Source organism: Culex quinquefasciatus, chromosome 1 (genome assembly GCF_015732765.1).
Source record: "Culex quinquefasciatus strain JHB chromosome 1, VPISU_Cqui_1.0_pri_paternal, whole genome shotgun sequence".
NCBI classification, from domain to species: Eukaryota; Metazoa; Arthropoda; class Insecta; order Diptera; family Culicidae; genus Culex; species Culex quinquefasciatus.
Genome location: NC_051861.1, coordinates 2,574,987 through 2,594,589, shown reverse-complemented (window position 1 = coordinate 2,594,589; position 19,603 = coordinate 2,574,987). Strand labels below are relative to the sequence as shown.

The 19,603-nt window shown below is 36.6% G+C and overlaps 1 protein-coding gene across 1 annotated transcript in view; it reads right to left on the bottom strand.

Moving 5' to 3' along the window:
• LOC6035184 (tubulin beta chain) overlaps nt 1-13,878 on the bottom strand; it is a 37,710-nt gene extending 23,832 nt beyond the window's left edge. The window contains exon 1 of the mRNA XM_038261589.1: nt 13,508-13,878. The gene's annotated coding sequence lies outside the window, so the exon portion shown is untranslated. The remainder of the gene's footprint in view (nt 1-13,507) is intronic.
• Nucleotides 13,879-19,603: the final 5,725 nt, after the last annotated feature.

Sequence of the window (19,603 nt, the reverse complement as noted above, 5' to 3'; positions counted from 1 at the left end):
TTTCCCTTCTGGAATCGATTGCTTAGTAAAGGGAAGGTAGTGTATCGTCACAAACTGGATCTTATCACGACACCTTAGGGAGGCGACCTATGGAATGTTAACATTAACCCTAACATGTTAACATTAAGTTGAGAATGAAACTGCCACTGAATCCGCTTTGTAAATGCCGGCCCCGATACTCTTCAAGGGTGTTCCCCTCAGGAACTGGGAAAGATTTACTTTTTTTTATGCAGGCAGAAGAAAAAAAAAATTAAATGATATTAATATTTTTATTAGCATAATACACAACTTTCTTTCTTCCCTTCCTCTCAATTAAACTCTTTCTTTTCTCTCCTACCCTCTCTCCCTTTCTTTCTCTCCCATATTTTCTCACCTCTCTCTTTACCACTTTCTCTCTACCTCTCCTACTCTCCCTCCCTCTCCTACTATCTCTCTCCCTCTCCTACTATCTCTCCCTCTCCTACTATCTCTCCATCTCCTACTCTCTCTCCAACTTTATCTCTTATCTCTCTCTTTCTTCATCTTTGCCCCTCTCACTCTTACTTTCTCTCTCTCTTACTTTCTATCTCTCTCTCTTCCTCTACCCTCACCCTATCTCTCTCCCACATTTTCTTTCGCTCTTCCCCTCCAGCCTTCTCTCACAAACTCCCCCTTTCTCTCCTTTTCTACTTTCTCTCTCCCTTTCCCATTTTCGCTCTCTTTCACTCCCTCTTCTCTCCCACTTTTTCTCTCCCTCTCCTCTTCTCTCTCCCACTTTCTGTTTCTTTCTCTCTTTCTCTTCCTCTACCCCCACCCTCTCACTTTCAGTCTCTCATACACACACACACACACACACACACACACACACACACACACACACACACACACACACACACACACACACACACACACACACACACACACACACACACACACACACACACACACACCCAAAAACGAAAAAAAAACACACGCACACACCCACACCCACACACCCACACACACACACACACACACACACACACACACACACACACACACGCACACACTTTCACAAACGCATACATACACACACCCGCAACGTCCAACCAAATCACAAAAAGATATAAAATTGGTTCGTCAAACTCAAACTCGATACAATTTTTCATTCACACAATCGCCACGGTCGCACAATCCTCACGGTTGGGGTCCGTTTATACTTACCCTTTCCAGCTCTTCCGCAAATATCCGTCCCGAGATCCGTCCTCCAGAGCACGAGAGGGAAGAGGCGTCTTTTTTAATTCCACCGGGAGTAGAAGGTTCCGTCCTCCTCCTCCTCCTATTCCACAAGCACGCGAGCCACACTTCCTCTAATAAGGATGCTCCGGGTTCCGTTCTCCGTGCAGAACCGGAGAACTACTTTTCTTCCTGCACAAAACTTACCTTGCCAAAGTTCCTAAGTTTTCAGCAGCACTGCGGAACACCAACTCACAGCCACGAAATTATTTTGTTTTGACTTGTCAAAACGTGAATCGCAATTTTTGAACTAAAAAAAATACTAAAATTTAGGAATTTTTAAGAAGTACTTCAGTGTTCTAAAAAAATCCTAAATTTTAGGAAGAAAAAAATACTAGTTTTTAGGTATAATTTGACAAGCTAGAACATAAGTTCAAAAAATACTAAAAATTAGGAATTTATACCTAATGTCCGTTTTGCGTGTGATGCAAACAATGATCGAGCTGTAGCTGTCACAACCCTGCGAAGCATGTTGGCTGACATATCGGGCAGTCAATCAAAAAGACCAGCTAGAAGTCGCCTGACAAAAAACTTTTGTCAGAAAGAGATAGGAAACCTGATGCAAACAAACGTCCAGCTGTCATGTAAACATACTTTGAATGTGTTGATAAATTTCTGACTAGAAAGCCTTATAAAAAAAACACAATAGGAAACCTTAACTGTAAACAAGCAACCTATCCCACTCTTACTCAACGTGAACTGTCACTAAAACAAGTGGGATCAAGGTATGTAGATTAGATAAGGTAAGGCGAGAATTCCCAGCTGTCAAAATAGTTAGCACGAAACCTTGCACGAAATCCGGATTTTATATGGAGATTTTCAGAAAAATAAAAATTTGACCATTTCCCGGGCAAATTTTACCGTATTTTTTTTGTGGGGTTGTTAAGTATGCCAAACTGAACCGAACAACGCGTGTAGTTGAATATATTTTTTTGAAAAAATATTTGTGTTTTAAAAGCGTATTTCGGTTCAGTTTGGCATGCTTAACAACCCCACAGGCAAAAATCCGGTAAAATTTGTCCGGAAAATGGTCAAATTTTCACTTTTCTGAAAATCTCCATATAAAATCCGGGTTTCGTGCTAACTAACTATTTTGACAGTTTGAAAAGCCGCCTTACCTTACTAATCTACATACCTTGAAGTGGGATAGACAGTTGGTTTACATTCAAGGTTCCATCTTATGAAAAGTTACTACGCAATTTGATTATAAAAAATTATGAAAGTATAATAAACTCTAGATGCATTGTTAATTTGAAATAGCTAGAAACAATTCAATTGCGATATTGCTGTAGGGTGAACAATTTGATTATGTGAACATTTTTTTTCTAAACTAAAGAGAGGATAAAAAAAAAAAATTTGCTGGTTGAACAATCCGATTTTATTCCAGAAGTTTGATTTAAATATAAAGATCCACATGCAATTGAGTGTTACACGTATTCTATTCTAAACTCCATCACTCGAACACGCCATTCATCCATGAATGGATCCTTTTTTTCGTGCGATTCAGCCCTTAAAATTTTACGACCGGAACGACGTTCCAGAGCTGAGCCGATCCTGCTCGCCAACTGCACGGCGGTAAAAGGGCCAGCTCAGTAGATCAACTTTACTATCCCGGGGAGCGAAAGGTACAAGTGATGTAAATCATAAAACTGACAAGTCCATTCAGTTCTCGCTCCATTCATGCCGTGTTCTGTGTTCCTGCTGCGGTGTGTGGCCAAGGATCAACCATTTTCAATCTCATTTCCCCCACCACGTTCTACTCTCTATATAGCAGCCAAGTTCAGCATCCTTTCGGTTTCTGGTCCTGGGTCCTGGACTGAAACCAGAGAAAGGAAAAAAGTTCTCATCACCAACCGAAAAAAAGGAGGACCATGCAATTGTTGGTACCTTTTGCACTGAGCGCAAATTTTCAAATGCAAATGAGAAACAAACGATCGTTTGGTTTTATGAAATAATCAATATTTGGACGGCGAGATGAGCATGCTAAAGTGAGCCTGGGAGGCCGAGAATCTCCCGAAGGGGAAATCATGATGGTCGATATTATTGTGTCATCGGTAAACCGCTTAAAATAAAAAAAAAATTCAAAATATAGAAACCATTGTATTTGCTTGAATTTGTGAAACAAAAAAAAGTTTTTTAAAATATTCGAATGATAAAAAATTTAAATCTGCCAAATTTTCCAACACTGTTCAGCCAGAAAACTCATTGCCAACCACCTCCAAGGTCTCGTTTTCCTCTTGAGCACTCAAAAAGCTGGCTGGAAAGCCGGAAAATTGAAATGAAACTCGAGCATCATTCAATTCATTTTCATTTAGCACCCACTTCACTTGGCACCGTGTCTCGAACAAAGTGGGGGGGAGAGCCAAATTCATCATCGCCGCGATGGAAAACGAATGGTAAGGTTGGGTTGGGAGGTGGGTGAGGTAAAGTGGCTCAACAACAGCTCAGAAGTGCAGAACTCTGGCCTTGTTAGCTGCTGTTTGATATGGCGAATGAAAGGCTTTGGTACGTGTATGAAATACATCTTGTCTTTGTTTTGGAGGTACTTTTGGGGGAGGCGAAAGTTGTTATTTAGGGCAAGAATTTGGGGCTTTTGGAGGTGTTTATGATTTAAGATTTATCTAGTTGATGAATATAGACACAAGCACAAAAATAATCAGAAGCTTTTTCCAGCTTCCAAATTGCTTCCAAATACCGGAAATATATTTTCTTGTACATGCTTTAGCTATTCACGTGAAAAATAATCCCTGAATATGTAATTAATTAGCAAGCGCTATCAAACAAACAAACGCCCTAAGTCACTTGACGTTTTACCTATTCTCGTCGAAAGCTGACAAAAAGCGAGTACCAGCGCGTGAAAGGGCGAGCCACTGATGCCAAGAGATTTTGTATGGAAATAATACTTTCACTTATGATATGAACTGGCAGCACTTGGGCGTTAAATTAAAAAAAAAAAAAAAAATAAAAACTCGCCCGACAAAAGAAATTGCGTGGGCTCCAGTGTATTCTCATCTGACTAGAATAGACTTTAAAAATTTTTTTCTAAAAATCTCATAAAAGGAATAGGAATAACTTTTGGTAAAACAAAACTTGGTGTGCTTGGTTTTAGTATAGTGGGCAAAACCGCTATTTTTTAGGAGCCGCTTATTTTCGCTCGCTCATAAAAATGAGCGGCCCTTTTGAACGACTCTTTCGTTCTTTTTCGAAATTTGGATGAAAAGGCTATGGTGTGATTTTTTATATTTTATTATTGGACTATTATAAATAATTAGAATTAACTAAACTAAAAGATTCCTTTGAAAACCATAGGTCTTGGCAGTCTATTTCAAGATTTCAAGTTGGATGGCACCCAAACTTAAAACAAGGATTTTGGAAAATATTGTTATTAATTTTGCGATTTTTTTTGAAATTTCGTTTATTTCTGTTAAAATTAAACATTAATTTTAAGACAATATCCTGCGAACTCTTATTTTTTTTTCCTTCCTAATTCTAATTGATCCGTTAAACGCTAAAGTTAAACTGGGCAAGAGAATTTATTATTTCCATGATTTCATGGGCTGATTAATAGATTATCGGTAACATTTTTTAAGCTAAGCAATTTGAAATGCTCAAATTTGAAATTTGGGAATACTTTATTGTATCAGTTGTACAATAAAATGTTGATTTTTCAGAATTTCTAAGAAAACTAGAAAACTAAAAATATGGAATTTGGCATAAATGCTATTTAGAGTCTTCAAGTTAAAACATCATTACATCTTGGAACGGTTCTTTCAAAAGGCCTGAGTTTCAAAAAGAACCGCGGCTCTTTTTTGTGAGCCATGGTCCGTTCGCTCTTTTTAGTGAACCGGCTCGCTCTTTTTGTGTCCATTATCGACCATCAATCAGTCTCCACCGCTTAGAATGATGATGGGAATCGGTATATTAAACCTAATTTACATCATTATTCGTAAATACGAGGATGTTCAATATAATTGGCATTTATAATTAAAAAAAAAGTTTGTACTCTAATTTGTTGTAAGTGAGTTTTTAAGTCACAGTTGTTTTATTAGGAGAGAGTGGGGAGACTCGATCCCCGGGGACACTTGATCCCAAGCCTGTATCTCGTCAGCATGTGGGTTAAAAAATTAGCTTTGTTCTAGAAAGTTGTGCGAAATTGACTAAAACTCATTTTAAGAAAACAAAGAAAAAAATAAAAAAATGTTTAGATTGAGTTATACACATTTTTCTAAAAAGTGCTGCAAAAAACCTTCATAAGATCCTTTTTCATAGTTTTGATATGTATAGAAAACACTCAAAATTTATTCAAAAAAATATTTTCCATGATCGAATTGTTTGATAAACTTATCAATTTCAAAACCCATAAACATTTGACGTTAAATTTATCGTGATACTATTTTTACAATCAATTGTTTAAAAAAGTACGTTTAGGGAGACTTGATCCCTGCATTTTTACAGTCACTGGAATCAGCCTCAAGCTTAATTAATTGGGCTGGGTTTTCATACATAGTTTCCTTTGGTATAGTTGTACATAACTTACTGCAGTTTAAACCATTTTTCAACTGTTTTGTTAATCAAAATTACCAGCTTTTGTAAACACGCTCAATTTTGATCTAAAAAAGAATTATTTAAGTTTTTAAATATTTTACATACTAAACTTGTTATATTTTGAGCACAAACGTACAGGTTTTATGTGCAATTGCTGTAACTTATAAAAAATTAAAACTTTGGATTAATATGAAATATTTTGCTTAAGATTTCTTCAAAATGTTGAAAAAGGTTACCCCCTACATTTTGTAAATGCCGGTTTAAAATATTTTTTTAAACACTTGGCATGATTCGAAGATTTCATCTCATGAAATACCCTTATCATTCAAACATAATTGAATGTTTAAGCTTTCAATTGATGCAAAAAGTTCAAAGTTTTGTGAGAAATTGACAGAGTTATGTGCGATACAAGTAGGGCGTCCAATTTTCCCGGGTTTTGAATTTCCCGGGAAACGGGAAAAATATTTTTGGAATCCCGGGAATTCCCGGGATCCCGGGAAATTTTTGAATCAGTAATTAAATCTATGTTTCATTATATTTGTCATGTTTTCAAGCTTAAAATCATTGAATTAGCATAATAATATCAAATGGTGATAATCCTCACTTCAATCTAAAAAAAGACTACAGTTTTAAAATAGCATAAAAGATTTTTTTTTGTCTTTGTGGTGTTAAGGATTTTATATAAACTTCTTTTTTTAATTCCAGTATGATTAATTATTTTTTTATTTGCGAATCAAATTACATAATTCTTGAGTTTTTTTGAAAAGGTCCAATAAGCTTTTGTCTTCCATATGTTTATAGGACATATTCAAAAAAAAACTTTGGAATTCTTTTATATATTTTTTTCTTTTATATATATTTTTATATGACATGACTAAAACAGCTTAAAAAAATTATTTTATATGTCTAAAAAACAAAAAAACGACACTAAATAAAATGATACCAGTCAATGTAAACTTTTAGATAAGTTTTGAATTCATTGTTTTGTATAAAACATATTTTACAAATTATCTTCAAGTTACTACCGCCAACAAACGGAAAATCATAATTACAGTCTAAATAGGTACAGGAGATTTTAGAGCAATACATTTGGAAGTACAAATTGTTTTGTTCTGTTCCTGTTTTAACCGAAGTCATCCAAAACGTCATGCAATTATTTTTTTTTTGCTTTAATAGCTGTATTTATTCGTTACATTTGTACGTATTTGCCCTAGATGCCGGGGTTTGAATATAAATAATTTGATATGAGATTGTTTTTTTTTCAAATTTAAAATCGAAAATATACGTAAATATATCCAGTCTTTAAAAAAAATAATAGAGAAAAATAAATTTAAAGCACTAGGCATTTTGTGGACCTGTTAATTAAAATTATGATATTTTTTTTCCTAAAAAGCCAATTTAATGCTGAGATTTGCTGAATACAAATTTTAATTCATTTTCTGAATTTCCAGACCAAAATATGATTTTTTTTCAATTTCGGGAATTCCCGGGACAAATTTTAGAAAATCCCGGGATTCGGGAATTCCCGGTTTTGGAAAAATCCCGGGATTTTTGTCCCGGGAATTCCCGGGATGGACGCACTAGATACAAGAAAAGGGGATCAAGTCTCCCCACTCTCCCCTACCATTTTTAATTTATTTTAAAAGATTTTTATAATCGCATAAAAATAACACACAAACTTTATAGTTCTACCTAATTACCCAATAAAAGAAGTCTCAACAACCAAAGAATTCGAAAGACTCTTAAGAAACTAAAGCAATTCTAAAAATACGCAGCAAAAAATCAGCATGATTGAATTGTATTTTTTCAAACGTTTTTAAATTATTCGATTAATGTAAGAATTAAATGTTTCAGAAATCTTCAGAATATTTTTAAAATAAAATCAAATGTTGTAGGTCGTCGAAAGGCTTAACGATCAAATCAATTCCCATTTATCGTCATGCCTGCCCAATATATTGTCGGTTTCGTTTAATGGGTTCGGAATCGAATTTCATTGCTGTGACACAAAACAGAACACCGAAACAGGGTCCAACATAATTTCGTCAATATTTATCCAGAACACAAGTGTACGTGTTTGTGTGTGTGTTTGTATTTGTTTGTGTCTGTACATGTGCTATTTCTTTTCCAACACCGACATCAATCAAATATTTGACCAAAAGAGGGTTCCCCCCCTCCCCCGCCACGTGGTCGAGCACAGCCCTTTCGAGAGTGTCGGGGCCACACTTTTTTTTCGCTCCTCCGCCCTTCAAAGATCCATCGTAAACAAACTGGTGGCAAAGTCTGTTGCTGCACACCGCCGAGCAGTTCCGGATCCTGTGCTATGTTTGTAATAGGCTCAGTCAATATTTACCCCCGAAAAAAAAACCCCTCAGAGAAGACTTTCTTGTGTGGACCCCCCTCTCGTCAATACTCTCGATATGATGATGGTGTTTGGATAGCACAAGCACACACAAACTGACTGCCTAAACACGAGCGCGCGCGGAAATCGGGATCAACTTCCGGGGGGAAAGTTTTACTACACAGGGAGGGAAAAATTCGCAATTCGACCCGTGTCCCAGACTGCGAAAAAAAAGGGACCGATTTCCTGGGTGTCGAAGTTTGGCGCAAAGACAACACAGCCAGTGAATCCGGCCTGTAAGGTCGTTAGACGGGATATGTTTGGGTAGGCTGCTCGAGCCAAGAGCCTGGGGTGGATTACTTTAATGCCAAGGCCTCCCCCCGATGCGGTGAGGGAGCAAAATGGGGATCCACTTTAATTCGAATTAACTTACTTTGCGTTAGTATGAACAGACACTTGACTGGGGATTGAAGGTAGGATAAAAAAAGGTTCCAGAATATGTTGAAAATGTAAATTTAGTGGCTTTGCTGGAAAAAGTTAGCTGGAGCAAAATTGGGCCGTTAAAATGGAAAAAATCTAGAGGTATTGAAAAAACTTTTCTAAACTTACTTTGAACTCCTCACCAAATTCTCATTACTGAGTTTAGAAAACAGCAGAATAAATTCTCAGTTACCGAAAAATACCTTATATTCAATAGTACAGTTTTCAATAATGTTTTACATAAAATACTCCTCAAAATGTTCCCATGCTTTTGAAAAACCGACTTTTCTTAGTTTAATTTTCCTTGTGTTCATGGGAGCCATTTTGCATCATCAGTTTTAAACGCATGCCTCCATACAATTATGCACTGTGGCGCAAATTATGTATTTTTTGTACCTCAAGCACAAACAATTTGAAAATTAATAGTGCTTGTTTTTTTAAATTTTACTTCTAACGCTTAGATATTAAATTACTTATTACAAATTTTTTAGTCTTTTTTTGAATAGATAGGGGAAAAGCATGTAGTTCCATCGAGCACCCGATGTTGGCATATCGACATTTTTACGTTCGATTACAGCTTCTAGAAAACGTTTTCAATCGATATCGGGTGATAAAGTTTTGTCTAAAGTCGGCAAAAAAACGTAGAAATAGGGTCCTAAAGCTTTATGTCAATTTATTTGTACAACGGAAAATAAACAAGATTAAAAACCATTTCTGATGCAAAAAAATAAATTGACTAGACAACATTTTCCGATGGATCAACTATGGTCCCCTTGGAACGGGCTGTCAAGTAGGACCTTTTTTGTCAAGAAGGGCTACGAAGTATTTTTTAAATTGGTTTAAAAATCCATTTTAAATCCATTGCGGTTGTAAAAAGGGTCATTTTACTCAGAAATAAAAGCTTTATCGGTGTGTACACAAATATCACAAATTTAAGCTTCATTTTAGGACAGAATTGAGCGTTTTTTGAAAACCTGGGGAATTACTCAGTTTTGAAAAAAATATTTTTAACTATGAAGAACTCAAAACCTTAGAAACAGGGGTGGTTGATGAAGAAATATTTAATAAATATTGAGCATCTAAATTTAAAAATAAGCATTAGAATTTTCACATTCAAAGATTCCATAACAAAGTTTTTTCGCAGAATTTTTTTGCCAACGGTGTAATTCATTAAAATTGACCGTAACAATTACAATTACAGTCTAGACTCGATTATCCGAAGGCCTTGGGAAAATTTCACTTCGGATAATCGAAGCTTCGGATAATCGAATGTTTTTTCGTTGACTTATTTTTGATTTTTGAGCTATAGTATGACCCTTAAACTATTCCAAAGTGATTTAGAAATTTTAAATCCAAGATGGCGACCAAAATGGTGATGATGAAATATTGAAAAAAATGCATTTTTTAAATTTACAAGCAATCAATCATTTAAATTTGACTAAAATGGCGTCGCAGAACTCGAATTTGACGTTTAAAGTAAAAAATAAATAAAAAAGACGGTAAAAAAATATGATTCGATTATCCGAACCTTCGGACATTCGAACTTGGGTAATCGAAACTTCGGATAATCGAACTTCGGATAATCGAAACTTCGGATAATCGAGGCTTCGGATAATCGAACTTCGGATAATCGAAACTTTGGATAATCGAGTCTGGACTGTACAATATAATTTTAGGCAATCCGAAATTGGTATAAATCAAATTAATATTTTAAGGTATTCTCTATTTTCTTTCTTAAATTCAAAATGTATGTGACCGATTCTTCGGCACCTTTTTAAAAAAATCCCAAGTTTTTTTCAGCGTTTTGGCTGTAGTGGCACAATTAAAGAAGAAACCCCCCAATGTTATTACATATTTGAAAAGATAATTGATTTTCCAACATAGAAATGACATGCATAATGAACAATATTATACCTGTGCTTCTCCTGAAATGAAAATGTAGCGTGACGGGACAACATCGTAAAACTGGAATTTTAAAAGGCACACCAAAAAAATCGACACAGTTTTGCCAGATTGATTTTTTAAAACTTTTGCTCTTCTACACATTATCACAAATTGAAAAACGAATCTTTTGTTCCTTGAACTGAAAGATTTGGTTGAGATTTGAGTTTTTGTCAGCCATTTCTTTTCGTGACGGGACAACGAAAGGAGCAGATTTATGAAAAAACTCCTCTCCCATTCAATGACTTGCAGACCTTATTTGGTCAATATTTTTGGCATTTCAGATAAGAAAACGCATTTAAAGCACATTGCAATTATTAGATCATAATTAAAATGAAATTTTTCATATAAAAAATCACATTGAAAATTGAAAAAGTGTCATTTTGGTGTAGCTTCGCTAAGAATCGGTCATGTAGCTTTTTAACTTCACTACTTTACGAATTGATCTGTTTTTTTTTATTTCAATTGAACATTCTTTCCGGCTCCTCACAACTTCAAAAAAAATCAAATCTGGCCTGCATGGCGAAAAGGATGAGCACCCCTGGCTTAGAATATCAGATTATTATATTTTGTAAATATCAGGGCATACATGTTTCAATTTGATATTTCTGCAAATAATTGAAGGGATCGTACTGCAAATGCTTTATTTATTTTCTCAATGTTATTTTTTGAGAAATTATAATAAGAAAAAAGGAAAAATGGGAAGACTGAAACAAGAACAAATATTTGTAATGGTCATCATTATTTGTCATATTTGGGGTAACAAATAGCATTTTTGATGTACACAAGTGTTTGTAACAAAAATAACTTGTATTCCCTGATTCTTCCCTCCATTCCAACCTAATTTGCACCAAGATAAAATTATATTCTCTGTTATCCCGACGATCCAGACAGGCAGCGCCATCTGTTATCATCGGATTACCATTCTCGTGCCGTTCGAATTTTAATCCCCTCGCAACAACCTTGAACCTGGCAGAAAATCCGCCAAAAACAAAAATTAACGCGCCAAAAATCTTCGTGTCGGGAAAACTCGAACGCCGGACGTTGCCAGGATATTAAAAGAATATTTTCCGCGATTACATTTTATCCGGATGGTGCCCAAATTTTACCTCTCACACCTCTCCCATTTTCAACTTTAACCAAAAATGAATAAAATTAAACAGAGAAAAAAAAAGTTTACCAATCGTCTTGAGTGGGAGGGTGTGGGTGGTGACGATTTCCCCACAAAACTGGTGTAAGGAAATTGAATCTTCAGATCTTTCACCACACGAATGGTGGTGGCGGCGTCGAATAGCGGCGTTTGTGGTGGGTGGTGGAAAACCGCGACATTTCAATTCAGCCACAATCAACGTGTTGCATGTTGCCTACCTCTTGGAGTTTTCTTGGTAGATTTGTTTGCTCTGCGAGGGGGGAATGTTGTTCTGTGGACGTTACATTGGTGTCCCGAGAAAAAGTAAAAAATAATATTCAAAATATTATTACACTATTTTTTCGGGCTTGAAATCATTTTTTTAAATAAGTTATATTGTGTTCACAAAGATTATAACCTTATTTTTCTAGGGTTCTCCCAACGTTCCATCCTGCAGCGCAAATGTATTCCAAGTGAAAAGAGTGTTTTAAAAGAGAGGAATTATGTTTTAATGAAAAAATGATTGAGGGAAAACTTTTTCCCCGATTTTCTTTTTCGTTTGCTTGCTTTCATTTGAACCAACGCAACGCGAAGAAATCTTCAGGGTTTTTGGGGTTGAGGGGAAAGGTTCTGCGATTCGCGCTTCATTACAACTGTTTCGCACAGATTCAATTTCTTTTCGAATTCTCGACCCGGGAGCAACACTTTCCGCATCCCTCCTCTCTATAGAGCAAAATAAACCAACCGAAGTTGGGTTCCTGGCCGCCAACCTGTGCGAAATTGGTCTCAACATTGCTGGGGTTCTTTCCAATTGAAGAGGGGGTGGGAAAAGGGCCCTATTTGAAATTAATTTTCTTTGAGCTGGTCTGTAACAAGAGAAAGGTAACGAGAGGTGTTATTTGTACTTTGAATTCAATTACAGTTGGGTTTTACTACTTTTGCGACTGATTGCAGTTTGTTTTGCTTTAGGTTCTGTGTTATTTAAGATCTGTTGAGAAAATTTCAAAACAATCCTACACACAAAAAAATATTTCCGAATGTTACATCAATTATGATGTAACACTTTTGTACGTCATTAAACATTTAAATTTACATGCAATTTGATGTAAATTTGCAACAAATTATACGTAAAAACATGATTTTACGTGTGATTCAACCGTTTACGTCGAATCTAATTACATCAACTGAGTTTGTGTAACAAAGTTTTTAGTTAGAACTGCTACACTGCCGTTTTACGCATAATCGTCTCATGTTCAAGTTTTTTTTTCTTCTGTTCAGTAAACGATTTCAAAAATGTCTATGTTGTTATTAGTTGTCTTACAAAGGCTTTCTTTAAAAGTATTAAAAAAGGAAAATACATCTGGGAACGAAGTTTTTAACAAAACGGAAAACAGTTTTCGTTTGAATATCAGTAATGCAAATCTCTTTTGAATTCCATCTGTCAGAAATTGATTTGAAACTCACCACCAATTTGAATTCACCACCGCTCATTTACACGTGTTTGGCAATCACACTATCGAAAATTTCGAGCGATGCGCACGTTTACAACTAAATGGCTCTAGTAAGACGAGATAAATGGATTTATAGTAAAAGTATTTAATAGTTTACGCTTGTTTGTCTGTGGTATCAATCGGTGTACCGAGATATGGATCTCAAAATCTTTTAAATAGGAATTCACAAAATACTTTGGCAAAATCTCTAAAATCACTAAAAACGTACATAATAAAAATGGCCACATGAATAATCTTACTAAACTAGATTCACTCAACTTTAATTTGATCACCCCATTCCTCAAATCATCCTTCCCGTCGGTTACGTACCTTTTCGCGAGCACATTTTCGCACCGAACCTCGGCCAAAAATTCATTGCACTTTTCAGCACTTGTTCCAGCTGAATAATTTCGAAACAACATCATCACCCCATATTTTGCCCGGCGAAAAACTCCACCGCCGCAGCATCTGCACATCCGGACGCTAGCTTGGGCCGGGAAATTTGCCGGTCATCCACGGTCGAAGAATATCCGGACCGACGGGGGGGGCCTCGTTCCAAGTCACACCGTCATCATCGTCAAGGGAGAGCTGTGCAGAAATTTCGCCTGAATGTATGCACTCTGCCGTCGGGGGGCTAGCTGAACGAACCAACTAGCAGTAGCAGTAGTAGGCGCTGGAGAACGGGTTGAACGCGACGCGGTCTAATGCACTTTGGCCACTGGCTTGCTTCGATGCTTCCAGGGTGAAAGCATCGCAGCACAGCATGCCTTGGATTTCGGGAGAGAGCGATGATGAGAACGTCAGAGCTGAAAGGATGAGGAGAGCCGCATATCTGAGCAGGCGTTGGTCGTTGGGCGAGCTTCTGGTGCTTTCTACCCGGAGCAGACGAAATAAATTGTTTCGGATTTTTTTTTTGCGAACTGAACTTTAGCGCTGCTGAAGAAGGGGTAGAAATGGTTTACACGAAAAGTGGGAAATGGGAAAAGTTTTGCGAAGGAATTTATGTTTAGCGAAAAGTTTAATTTGGCAATCGAAAGCTAATGAAAATTTGTGGATTGTTGGGAGGGGCAAAAAAGTTGGAAAATTTGGTGCATTGATTGGCACACACTGTTTTGTATAACGAAAATGTACAATTTAAAACATCGTTGAAAAAATATTTTAAAAGTATAATAAGTTTTCCCAAACGCTAGCGAATTATAAAATGAACGGTGGTTGTTCAACGATATTTTCTCAAATTATTTTTGAGAAGCAAATTATTTTTAAAAAATCTTTCAATTTCGGAAAAATGGAAGTGATTGTTATTTTACACGTTTCGTTACAACATTTAGTCTTTTTTATGAAGCTAAATTATGTAAAAACCTTAAACCTCGATTAAGAAGACGTTAACCAGGGTGAATTGAAGCTTTTCAAATTAAAAATACGATACCAATACTAATGTAACCACGTTTAACATGGCAGACAAGTTTTCAAAGCATTCAGAGAAATCGTTTCCAATTTTTCGTTATGTTTAGTTGATAGTTTCACGATTTTGTTTGATAAAATTCAGTAAAATAAATAAAAATACTTCAACTTTAGTCAATTTTTTCCTAAACTAGTAAAATATACTTCAAAAGCAAAATTTTAAATCGGCATTCATGGAAACAACCAAGAATCAGCGTTTCAAAATACCTTCAAAAATCGAAGCATTAAAATTACAAAAGATGTAAGAGATGAAAATTTCTGTTTCAAGCAGCAAAATCGGTTTAAATGTTTGACTCTTTGATATAAAAATCTCTTTCGATAGAATTTTAAGCTACCCAATTAAATATCATTCAAATTATGTTTTTTTTTTAATTCTACGGGTTTGTTTAATTTATGTGAATTCATGCAAATATTATTTTCCCAAGGTTTCAAATTCATTAATTGCTTCTAAATGATCAATTATGTCGTGATCGTGCATGTCGATTTTGGGCCAAATTGAATTAGGGACGCCATTTTGTGCAGCTTTCAATGCCTCTTCGATACTGAGATATTTAATCAAACCCGACAAATTTTCCTGACACTCCCTGCAACATGTGTAAACATTCAAATAAACTGTATTTCAAATTCCAAGTTTAATTTTTGAAATGTCGAAGCAAAAAGTATCACATGTCTAATTTATAATTACCGTTTGCTACTACAGTCCAGACCCCGTTATCCGAAGTTTCGATTATCCGAAGTTCGATTATCCGAAGGTTCACAAAATTCGAGTTCTGCGACCCCATTTCAGTAAATTTTGAATGGTTGATTGCCTAATAAATAACAAAATAATTTTTTAAATGTTTCATCACCGCCAAATTACTCAAATGAGTGAATAAGTCATAATAAATCAATAACAATAACATCAATAACACCTATGTCTAAAAAATCCTAGTTGATGCATTTTCATGAACATCATTCACGATTTTGAGAATTGACTTTTTCCGGAAATCGGGATATTTTCGTGAAGTTCACTATTTTTATGTAACTGGTATGCGTTAAATTTAGTGGAACTAATTCACTTTTTAATCCATACAAAAAATTCCAAGAGGCTCTCCAGATCGACCAACAAAAGAAAGTCGATTTTCCCGGCCTGAGCATAAAGTAAATTCGAGAATTACCTATAAAACATTATGTATACTAAAGTAATGGTTTTCTAGGCATTGTTTGTTTGTTTGGAACCTATTTAACATGTACACATGTACGACTTTTTTCGTATTTATTTTAGTTATGAAGAGTTATAATTCAAAATTGCGAGTTATTTCAAACATTTCCACAAATTTTCCGCGTACATTCGCGTACCTGACCCGGGGGAACCTCTTCACACGATATCTGACGCATTATAAATAGGTCCCCGTTTCTCGTCAAGCCATGAGAGGCTCGTTTGGCCCCTTTTCTTCCCGTAAACCGTCCCACCGCCGCGCCGGCTCGATTCGGGTTCGTCGTTCATCCAGCACGTGTTTTGTTTTTCGGCAGTGGCGTAGTCGGCGGAGAAAATCGTAAACAAAGGTGGGGGCTGCTAAATGTTTTAATTAGTGGAAATTGATCTGTCAAAGCGCACCAAGGTGCTGTCAAAGCGAAGGGTTACCACAATGGCGGAAACAAAATGGCTGCCCACGTGTGTGTGGAATCGCAATTTATTCTGCAGTGGCAAGTGGAACTTGGCTCCGCCTATGATTTCGTCGGTGGTGAAAGTGCACGATGCCGGTTTGTGAATGAGTTGTTGTTTTTTGTAATGAATGAGAGCGACCGTTCTCGTCGTGCGCGTGGTCGTCGGAAGAGAGAGAATTTTCCAACCCACCTCGTTGCTGCTGCAAGCCGAAACCGGAGAGAGAGGAAATGTCGGGCTCTCTGAGTGAAAATTTTCCCCCAACACGGCATGGCACGGTTGCACGGATTGTCCTGCCGGTTGGATCAGGATGTTTTATCAAGGATTCCTATTGCTTTAGTTGTGATATAAGCGTTGGCGAGGGAACGTCCGTAGTCGTGCGTGCGAGCGAAAAACGGTCGAAAAATTTTCCGTACTCGTAAAGCGGTGTGTTTTTTGCACTCCTCTCTCTCTTTCTTAGTCGGGGTTGAAAAAACCAAAACAAACGCCGCCGTCGTGGTCGACCCGCCGTTGGCCGTAGTAGCAGGCCGTGGAAAATTTGAACGAGCGAGCGCGCGATTGTTGCTTTCCGCCCTGACGATGTTGTCTATGCAAGTGAGCACGTGAGCACGTGAGAAGTGAACGGGTGAATACCACCCTGGCTCATCGCAGTGAGCGGTGAATATTTTGGCGCGATATCAACGACTCCTTTGGATTTAAACGACTTCCTTGGTGTGGATTGCAGTGATTGTCTGTGGAGAAATTAGGAGCGCAGCAAATGATTTGAAAACAACGCGTGGAACGTGATTGATAACAGTGTGATTAATGAGCTGTTTAAAGAAGTGAGAAGAGTTATTTTGACTGAAAGGTGCGGTGTGACCTGCCAGGAAGAAGAGGAAAAGGTTTGTCCTGGGTCTAAACAACAGAGAGGAGGGGAGGGGGAATCTTGCTGCAGAGGACTCTTGGATAAATATTTGAACAGCGCGCGCACGAGACTCGAGCGAATCGTCAGAATTTATGAGTTATGAATTATAAATTCGCTTTATACTGGCGTGGCGGCCCGGGCCACAGCCACCGTGGAGGGGAGTGCCTTTCTCTTGTCGGGTGCTAAAGCCAGTTTGGTGGAGGGAAATGTACACTACACCACCAGAGGAGCCAACTTTGAGCAACACTGATGACGAGCGAGAATTGTGTTGGGGGAATGAGGGTTTTTAGGTGGAACATTGTATAGTTTTACGGTGTCGTGGAAGGGCTGCCAATATTTAGGATTTTTCAAAAAGAAAACGCTGACTAAAACAATTTTGATATATGCTTAATTTATGGTGTTTAATTTTTCGTTTATTTTTTTTTGTTTTTTGGATTTCTTCTCTGCATAGTTCTTTTATCCTTGAAGTCTGTACAAAGCTTCACCAACGTGAACTTTATAACTGAATATAACAATTTTTAAATATGACATTTTCCAACAATAAATGTGCGGCAACCAACCGTTTATTTTCATATCTCTATGTTTGCTATAATCCAATCAACATATTCAGACACGTTCAAAAAGAGTCCCTTAAAGTTGTTTACAGCCATACCAAATTGCACAATTCGATATCCATTGTAGTCAATACCTCTAGCGGCTGGTGCTCCAATGAGAACTTTGTAGTCTTTATCTTCTTCCAAACAAAAAATGCTATTTTCCGATGGGTTACACTCGCTGGAATGAGTGGAATATAATTGTTGCATTTTCAAACTGTCAAACGTTGGACCTTTATTCTTTGGTCCCAGTGGATATCCACCCCAACTAGTCACTAAGTATTCCGAAAACGTTGTTCGTTTCAATTGCGGGGTCAGGGGTAAACATACAGGACTTATATAATCTGTATTAAATAAAAAAATATTCTCATTGAGCCTTTGTTGTGGCAATTTTTCGCTTCACATTGAATCATGCGGAAGTCCTCTGAAGTCCCTTTATTTTGAATTTAAAAATTTACAGGTGGTTTCCTGTGAGTAATTACAAACAGATGTATAATAGAGTGATCCAAATTCGGGTATGTCCATGGGTAGAGGGTGACGAGCGGGAATTCCCGGGAAAAATTTCCCGGGAAATCGACAATTTTTGGACCTCTCGATTCCCGGGAAAATTTGTCGAGAGTCCCGGGAAATTTTCTACTTATAAATATCGAAGCAAAATGATATAAACTAATCAGAAAAACATTTAAAAATTCGAAATGGCTTAGAACATTGGATGTTCAATGTTCAAGTTCGAATAAACCTATGCTTCTCTAATCTTGTTATTTAGAAAGTGTAAATTTTAATTAATCGAAAATTTCAATAACTATAATTGAGAGAAGCCCAAAAAATGTGGAGCCCAAAATTTACCTTAAAGTAGCAGTTACATCCCAGAAATGAAATACAGTCCAGACTCGATTATCCAAAGTTTCGATTATCCGATGTTTCGATTATTCGAAGGTTTGTATGGGACTTCGAATAATCGGATCACGAAAAAAAAAATTTTTTTTTCGTATTTCAACATCAATTTTGAGTTCTGCAACAACACTTTAGTCAAATTTGAATCTTGGATTTAAAAATTTCCTAATAATCTCAGAGTAGTTTGGAGTAGTTTAATGAATCAAAAATAAGACAGCAAAAATTTTTTTTGTCGAGATTCGATTATCTGAAGTTTCATTAATTCTAAGTGAAATTTTGTTGTATAAAGTTTTTTTGTTAAATTATTTTTATTTGTTATTTCTAAGAGGGAACACCCTTTTCAATAAGTTCAATTTCCATATCCTGATTAAGTCATTTTGTGTTTCTCATCAACCTCAATATTTGATTACAGTCGACTCTCTGGTAGTCATTATCCAAGGGACCGTCGAGGAAGAGAATCATCAGTTTACAGAACGATGCAAAATGAAGACTCGATTGAAAATATTGTTTTCTTGATACCCAGCTATGGGAGAGAATCATGGCAACGTCCAACAATCAAAAACAAACTAATGTCAAACACCCTTCAAAGCTTTGTTTCGCAAAGAAAAATGTCTATGCAAGCCATGAGAAAGTGACAATATTGACAACCGGAGGAGATTTTTAAAGCAAACAGAATCCAAGGGACCGTCGAGGAAAAGATCCTTCAAGCAAGAGAAAATATCGAGGAATGAAGAGAATTGAAGTATGCAGATTGAAGGGACTGAAGAATTCATCGAAATATGGAGCAATATTGATATCGAGAAGATCAACAGCTAGAGAGTCGACTGAAAAAGGTTGAACTAGGTCTTTAAAATAATGAGGCTTCTTAAATTAACATTTCTTTGATTAAGTGTGAATTATTTGTAACTGAATTTATTGAAAAGAAACAA